Below are 9,183 nucleotides of genomic sequence, written 5' to 3'. Positions count from 1 at the left end.
TTTTTTTTTCACATTAAAACAGCAAATATAAAAATTTATTAGGTTTATTTTTCTTTCCTTTTCATTTCAATAATTTTTTCGTTTCCTTTTTGTTTCTCTTCATTATAAAGTTATAGAAATAGTTTGAAATAAGATATCATTTTTTTTTTCACATTAAAACAGCAAATATAAAAATTTATTAGGTTTATTTTTCTTTCCTTTTCATTAATTTTTTCGTTTCCTTTTTGCTTCTCTTCATTATAAAGTTCACGCCACTTCCCGCATCGTTCACTCCAGTTCACGTCAGTTCCCGCACTGTTCACTCCAGTTCACGCATCGTTCATGACTATTTCACGACTATTTTGTGCGTGCCAATGCGTGCCACAAACTTTAAACATTTCAAAGTTCTGGGCACGCATGGCACGCACTGGCACGCGAGTTCCAGCACTGTTCACGACATTTTCACGACCCGTTCACGCGAGTTCGCGCATCAATGCGTGCCAGTGCGTGCCACAAATGCGTGCAAGTGTCAGGTACCCTTAAGAAGTTGACTTTGGTCAGTAACTGAATGGATAACCGCGCGTAAAGTTAGATTGTTGGAAACACGCTAGAAATAATTTGCAGTCACATTATAAGACGATAATTAATATATTTAATTTATTAACAAATAAAAGTGTCCATCGAAGAAAAAAAAACGGAGTTTTTCGTTCTCTTCAGTTGTCCTATAGGCTTACAGTATATATAAACGCGGCCATTTACCAGCTTTCCTAGTACCCGGGTGATCTTGCTAGTGTTTGGCAAGATTTGGCAGCTAATGTTTTTAATTAGCACCAGATATTATATATCACTCGATTGTGAAAAATATTAATCGATCGTAAGTTATCAAAGTTTAATGATAAAATAGCAATTGTAATCTTATACTGAAAAAACTAAAGTTCATGGAAGGAAATGAGGGAGAAAAAAAATCATGTTGAAAGCAAAATTACGACCACCCGTGGAGATGCGGGGCATCGATCCCCGTACCTCTCACATGCTAAGCGAGCGCTCTACCATCTGAGCTACATCCCCAACAGTCGGTGGCTCTGGAGGTGCCGGGGATCGAACCCGGGGCCTTTCACATGCAAAGCGAACGCTCTACCACTGAGCTACATCCCCTTGATACCTTAAGCGGATCAATAGGAACTAAATGCTTTGGACAGGTGATAATATGTTATTTTTACGTGGTGTTTTAGAGCAATATGTTCATTTACAAAGCATTGAAATGATGGAAAATGTGTTTATCAGAAAATAACTGTTATTGTGCTAGGCAGTGATATGTCATTAATTTTTTTTTCGTAATTTAAACAAGACCAGTATCGAGGTATGAATAGCGATGATCAGCAGATATAACCAAGATCCTTTATTTTAAAGGACCCTGAATACAAGTACTCCAACTTGTAATTTATTTTAATTTTAAACGGATATAAACAATCACAGGCATGTATATATGCACCCATACGTATAAAGCTCTCTTATATCTATTCAAGTAACGCAGAGCGAGATTTTTCTTTTGATTAAGAGGGACTTCATATTTCACGATAGCTATGCAAAGCGTTATTGATACTTTCTCTTATAGAATGTGAGAAATTACCTCTTCCATAAGAGGCAGGAAACCATGGAAAAGTAAATCCAGAACTTCATCACCTTCAGCTCTTAAAAATCTGGAAACAAAAATGTGCAATGCCCATCTCTCTCTCTCTCTCTCTCTCTCTCTCTCTCTCTCTCTCTCTCTCTCTCTCTTTCTCTGTGATAAAACTTGATGTGGCCATCTCAAGGCCAATGATCTGCGAGCAAAAATAGACCTTTCGGGTTAAAATACAGTAAAATTACTGTATTCATTTAATGTAAAGGGGAATGTTATTTTATTTGAGCAGCAATAATGGCAACTACGATTAGATTGTGTTGATAATAGATTTGATTATTTGGAAGTGAATTGCACCAAATATGAGGATTTAGATGATGGAAAAGATAAAAAAATTAGAATGGGATAAGGAACTCTCGCTCTCTGACGCTTTGTAGTGTAAGTTATGAAACTTTTACACACACTTGGAGACATAACAAGAACAACTTTTTTTCCCTCAAGTAAATCAATATGCAATACGCCAACTATTTGAGGAACATGCACAAAATTAAATATCCATATAAATTACCTTTTAATGTTAGATTTGATCAATAATTTAATTTTGGCTGACAGCAGATTATTTTTTTTTTCATTTTTCAAGAGTCTAAGAAAATTTTATATAAAGTGTATAGATAAGATTAAGTCTACACGCAAAAATATATAAGCATCCATGTGCATAAATGTCTCCAGTATATATTGTAATATACTTTTCAGTTGTAAGAAATAGATGAAATAGACTGAAACATCACATGTGAGTATCAAATGAACCAAAACAATTACTTATGAATCTCTTTCTTGTGCAAAGGTGTTGTCTGAACCGAATACATAATTTGTGACATGCTCATCTTTTTTTATTGAACTCATGCTTTATGGGTCTGTGAGGTATAAAATAATTTCTCAGAAATTACAATAGAAAATATTTTGGTCTGGAAAGAGAAATTTCAAGTCTATCAAGTGGAAATAAGAGTAGATAATAAATGCGTATCAAGACAAGTTCTTACAGATAGTATAAATCCGAAATTACTAAAGAAAACATTGCGATCTAAAAAGAGAGATGTCAAACCTATTATGTGGAAGTAAGAGTAGATAATATATGCGTATCTAGGTAAGTTCCTACAGATAATATAAAAAGGTTACTGGTTCATTTCGCTTTCGATCACCTCATCAAGAATTCGGTCAGAAAGATTTATGTTGCCAAGGCGCCCAAAAGGCGGTCGGCTGCAAAACGTAGCTAATATGGCTTCATTGGTAAAAATAGTTCAGTTGTTTAGCTTGATTTATTTTTACCTTCACCAACTTTGTTGCGAAGGTAATGTTTTCATAGGGGTGCTTTTGTTTATATGTTTATTTGTTTATATGTCTGCCTGCCTGCCTGCCTGCATGTTTGCGATTTGCATAACACAAAAACTATTTGACCGAATCTCATGAAATTTGATGGGATGATTGGTCATAGTCCGAGGACAATTTGGTTAGACTGGGTCAAAGGTCAAGGCCAAGGTCACGAAAAGACCAAAAACGTCTTTTTGCCATATGGCCAATTTTTATCTAATTGGCATGAAACTAGTGCCAAATGTGCATAATTCAATTGCCTATCTTGTGATTTACAACATGATATAGGCAAAGGTATGCACTCTACCGAGTGCCCGTTCTAGTTTATCTCTCTCTCTCTCTCTCTCTCTCTCTCTCTCTCTCTCTCTCTCTCTCTCTCTCTCTCTCTCTCTCTCTCTCTCTCTCTCTCTCAACAAGAGTTTTGCTAGGAAATACTATTTTATGTTTTATGAATAACCTTGCACAACAGATCACCTTATTGATAACAGTTGATTGCCTGAAATTTATTAAATCTCATTACTGATCAAGCGAGAGTAGAAAGTAAAAAAAGTATTCACAATGGGTATCTTCTCTATTTTGTTAAGGAATAATGAATAGTTAGTGCAAGTATATAAAACTTGAATCCTTACAATGGCTGAAATCTCAACAATAAAATCTACCGTAAAATTTATTTCCCAATAACCTCAAATAGAAATACCTTGAGTATTATTCCAAGAAGAGTCCGTGTCTGGCCAAAAGCGCCAGGTAATCTACAACAATAACAACAGGCCACTGAACTAAAGGCTTTTGTTTTCTTTCATTCTTTCTTACGGCTGACATTCTGTAAGATTATATACAATCTTTTAGCCTGAATGGTTCTTACTGGAAGCGACCCTGGCTCACATTCCGTGGGTCAGGAGTTCTATCCGCTCTCTAACCCGATCGTTTCCTTAATGCATACATACATACATATACCAAAGGCACTTAGCCCCAATTTTGGGGGGTAGCCGACATCAACAATGAAACAAAACAAAAAGGGGACCTCTAATCTCTACGTTCCTCCAGCCTAACCGGGGACTCAGCCGAGTTCAGCTGGTACTGCTAGGGTGCCACAGCCCAACCTCCCACATTATCCACCCCAGATGAAGCTTCATAATGCTGAATACCCTACTGCTGCTACCTCCGCGATCATCTAAGGCACCGGAGGAAGCAGCAGGGCCTACCGGAACTGCGTCACAATCGCTCGCTATTCATTCCTATTTCTAGCACGCTCTCTTGCCTCTCACATCTATCCTCCTATCACCCAGAGCTTTCTTCACACCATCCATCCACCCAAACCTTGGCCTTCCTCTTCTACTTCTCCCATCAACTCTTGCATTCATCACCTTTTTTAGCAGACAGCCATTTTCCATTCTCTCAACATGGCCAAACCACCTCAACACATTCATATCCACTCTAGCCGCTAACTCATTTCTTACACCCGTTCTCACCCTTACCACTTCGTTCCTAACCCTATCTACTCGAGGTACACCAGCCATACTCCTTAGGCATTTTATCTCAAACACATTCAATTTCTGTCTCTCCATCACTTTCATTCCCCACAACTCTGATCCATATATCACAGTTGGTACAATCACTTTCTCATATAGAACTCTCTTTACATTCATGCCCAACCCTCTATTTTTTACTACTCCCTTAACTGCCCCCAACACTTTGCAACCTTCATTCACTCTCTGACGTACATCTGCTTCCACTCCACCATTTGCTGCAACAACAGACCCCAAGTACTTAAACTGATCCACCTCCTCAAGTAACTCTCCATTCAACATGACATTCAACCTTGCACCACCTTCCCTTCTCGTACATCTCATAACCTTACTCTTACCCACATTAACTCTCAACTTCCTTCTCTCACACACCCTTCTAAATTCTGTCACTAGCCGGTCAAGCTTCTCTTCTGTGTCTGCTACCAGTACAGTATCATCCGCAAACAGCAACTGATTTACCTCCCATTCATGATCATTCTCGCCTACCAGTTTTAATCCTCGTCCAAGCACTCGAGCATTCACCTCTCTCACCACTCCATCAACATACAAGTTAAACAACCACGGCGACATCACACATCCCTGTCTTAGCCCCACTCTCACTGGAAACCAATCGCTCACTTCATTTCCTATTCTAACACATGCTTTACTACCTTTGTAGAAACTTTTCACTGCTTGCAACAACCTTCCACCAACTCCATATAACCTTAATACTTTCTTCTTATTAGTGACATCGATGGACGCGGCAATTTTTTTCCCCCAGAGATCATCCGATATAATGAAGGCGGTAATTCTATTCCTATAAGTTCATTTACACCGAAACGCGAAAGAAATTAACGTATTGTAAAGACCTTAGACGTGTCAATTTATGTCTGGGGTTTTTTCAACTTTCATCAACACGCTGTCCAGTGTGGTTTTTCTGAGGGTAGGAGGTTTTGTCTGATTGGTCACGGTAAACCAACCTAGTATGGGTGGCCCTGATTATAATACAGCTTCGCTAGTCATGGCGTATCGCAAACCCTTTCACTACGTTAGGTTCTCCTCATACACACACACACACACACACATATATATATATATATATATATATATGTGTGTGTGTGTGTGTGTGTGTGTGTGTGTGTGAGTGTGAAGGTTAAGTGGCGTTGATGGTTATTGCAAGTGCGACACAAGAACACTGAAGATATAAACACTTTTACTTCCATTGACATTTTATTTCTTATGCTATAGATGAAAATGGATGTCTCATAGGTCAGGGAGAGGGAAACGGCATTGAAATCATTTCAACAAATGATTTTACTTTTGTTTTGCATTTCCACTGGGTACATTTTAATCCATAAAAGCAATCAATTAATAAAACAAAAGTCAGGAAGATGGATCACCACCAGCACGGCCATGTGAATTTATTGATCCACTCCAAGAGTCATAAATACAGCGAATTACATGCTGGCCAAGATGTCCTTCCACCCTCCTCCCACCCCTTCCCTCTCCTAGCCTTCCCCCTTTGAGGTGGAAATTGACGTCATCAGAGACATTTAGTTAGCAACATTTTCGGTTTGCAAAGCCTTGGTGTTGTCCACATTTAGTTGAATTTTGTCCTTGGGTGCAACATCAGTAATAAAGTTATTTTATTTTCTCTATCTACTTTTCCCCTGGGAGTTTTTAGATTTGATTTTGTTCTAATGTATGTACGTACGTATGCATGTATGTACTTAACGCATTCAAGATAAAATTTGATGCAAAATCAACATGCGTCAGATACCAATTAATACGTGTATGCACTCGTGAACAACAAATATATTGAATTCGTAAATAAATATTGGTATATAAGTAAGAGTGAAACTTTCAAAATGAATGAATCAAACACATTTATTATATTTCAAGTTGGTAAATGAAGCCCATATATATATATATATATATATATATATATATATATATATATATATATATATATATATATATATATATATGTATGTATGTATGTGTATATATATAATATGTGTATGTATATATACACAGTATATATGTATATGTGTATATATATGCGTATGTATGCATGTATATATATATATATATATATATATATATATGTGTGTGTGTGTGTGTGTGTGTGTGTGTGTGTACTTTCTGTCAAGCTGCGTGGTACTGGTACTGCCAAACGTTTGACTAAATGGTTTCTCCCCGTCCTTAGGTATGTGGAAAAGGTGGTAGTCATACCGTAGTGTGAGGGAGTGTTCCGAGTAGTAGTTAAAAAGGGTGGGGGTGGGAAGGGTTGAATCTGTTTGCGTGTATATGTGCATATATATGTTGGAGTGGTGAGAGACGTGAATGCTCGAGTGCTTGGACGAGGATTGAAACTGATAGACGAGAATGATCATGAATGGGAGGTAAATTAGTTTTTGTTTGCGGATGATCCTGTACTGGTTGCAGACTCGGAAGAGAAGCTTGGCCGATTAGTGACAGAATTTGGAAGAGTATGTGAGAGAAGGAAGTTGATAAGGTTATGAGATGTGCGAGAAGGGAAGGTGTTACAAGGTTGAATGTCATGTTGAATGGAGAGTTACTTGAGCAATTAGATCAGTTTAAGTAATTGGGGTCTGTTGTTGCAGCAAATAATGGAGTGAAAGCAAATGTATGTCAGAGAGTGAATGAAGGATGCAAAGTGTTGGGGGTATTGAAGGGAGTGGTAAAGAATAGAGGGTTAGGCATGAATGTAAAAAAGAGTTCTGTATGAGAAATTGATTGTACCAGCTGTGATGTATGGATCGGAGTTGTGGGGAATGAAAGTAATGGAGAGACAGAAATTGAATGTGTTTGAGATGAAGTGTCTAAGGAGTATGGCTGAGGTATCTCGAGTAGATAGGGTTAAGAACGAAGTAGTGAGAGTGAGAACGGGTGTAAGATTTGATTTAACAGCTAGAGTGGATATGAATGTGTTGAGATGGTTTGGGCATGTTGAAAGAATGGAAAATGGCTGTCTGCTAAAGAAGGAATAAATGGCGAGCGATTGTGACGCAGTTCCGGTAGGCCCTGCTGCTATCTCTGGCCTTGGATGACCGCTGAGGTAGCAGCAGTAGAGGATTCAGCGTTATGAAGCTTCATCTGTGGTGGATAACGGGGGAGGGTGGGCTGTGGCACCCTAGCAGTACCAGCCGAACTATGTTGAGTTCCTCGTCAGGCTGGGAGGAGCGTAGAGAGGAAAGGCTCCCTTTTTTTGTACTTGTTTGATGTTGGCTACCCCTCAAAATTGGGGGAAATGTCTTGGTGTATATATATATATATATATATATATATATATATATATATATATATATATATATATAATATATATATACATATTTATATTATTTATAAACACAACCATATCTTTAATGTAAATGGAATATATTTACCAAAAGGTGAGATTTATACAATATCCCAAGAATACAGAAAATTAGCATAAGATGGACGACCCGGGAAATTGGTCTGTCAAGGGGCGAAGGAGAATGATATAAAGGGAACAAAATTTACCAGAGCCTTTGAGATTTTCCTTCTTCTTCTTCTTCTTCTTCTTCTTCTTCTTCATTAGCACTATTCTCATCACTATCGATTTTCCTTTTTACATTTTTCTTTGAGTCACATTTCCCTGTTTTAGATATATTGGAAGAATTAATTTTGAAATAGTTTTAACTATAAAGTTTATTATTCTTTTATTTGGAGATTTTTTGGGTTACTTAATTGTTTTCTATTTATCTTTTTTTATATATTGTAGCTATAATTATAACAAGATAGGCATCTATTTCACTTATTACTATCTCAATCACATGTTTTTAACTTTTCAAAAAGATTGTCATTTTCATTGCCATTGTTTATTGGAATAGATAGTGAAATAAGACGAGAGTAGATAAGCGTAAAAAATGCTTTAGACCTGATTAATATATATATATATATATATATATATATATATATATATATATATATATATATGATAAATTTTGCACATTTAGACGTGTTTTTCATATTCAAATAAGCCATATATATTTTTGATACATTAATGTCTGGATTCTCTTAACGACCTCGGGATCAGAGCCCCAGGCGAAATCACACAAAGACAAGAGCTTGGGTCCGGCCGGGAATCGAACCCTGGTCGGCAAGCTTGTATAGACAGTGACTAAGCCACTTGGCCACGAAGAAAGATAAATGTCAATGACAATTCTTCTGTACTTATACCTGTCGAATTCAGGTATTTTGTACTTAGAATTGAAATCAACCCATCTTCACCATCGTAGCTAATTGGTAGTTTGTTATTTGGCATTCAATTAATGATAAATTTTGCACATTTAGACGTGTTTTTCATATTCAAATAAGCCATATATATTTTTGATACATTAATGTCTGGATTCTCTAAGTACAAAATACCTGAATTCGACAGGTATAAGTACAGAAGAATTGTCATTGACTTTTATCTTTCTTCGTGGCCAAGTGGCTTAGTCACTGTCTATACAAGCTTGCCGACCAGGGTTCGATTCCCGGCCGGACCCAAGCTCTTGTCTTTGTGTGATTTCGCCTGGGGCTCTGATCCCGAGGTCGTTAAGAGAATCCAGACATTAATGTATCAAAAATATATATGGCTTATTTGGATATATATATATATATATATATATATATATATATATATATATATATATACAGTATATGTATGTATATATATAT

The 9,183-nt window shown here is 37.0% G+C and overlaps 1 non-coding gene across 1 annotated transcript; it reads right to left on the bottom strand.

Annotated features, from left to right (window-relative positions):
• Window positions 1-1,062: 1,062 nt before the first annotated feature.
• On the bottom strand, window positions 1,063-1,134 carry TRNAA-UGC (transfer RNA alanine (anticodon UGC)). The gene has a single exon. It is a non-coding gene; the product is annotated as a tRNA-Ala (tRNA).
• Window positions 1,135-9,183: the final 8,049 nt, after the last annotated feature.

Source organism: Palaemon carinicauda, chromosome 19 (genome assembly GCF_036898095.1).
Source record: "Palaemon carinicauda isolate YSFRI2023 chromosome 19, ASM3689809v2, whole genome shotgun sequence".
Lineage (NCBI taxonomy): Eukaryota > Metazoa > Arthropoda > Malacostraca > Decapoda > Palaemonidae > Palaemon > Palaemon carinicauda.
This window is presented reverse-complemented; position numbering and strand designations above follow the sequence as displayed.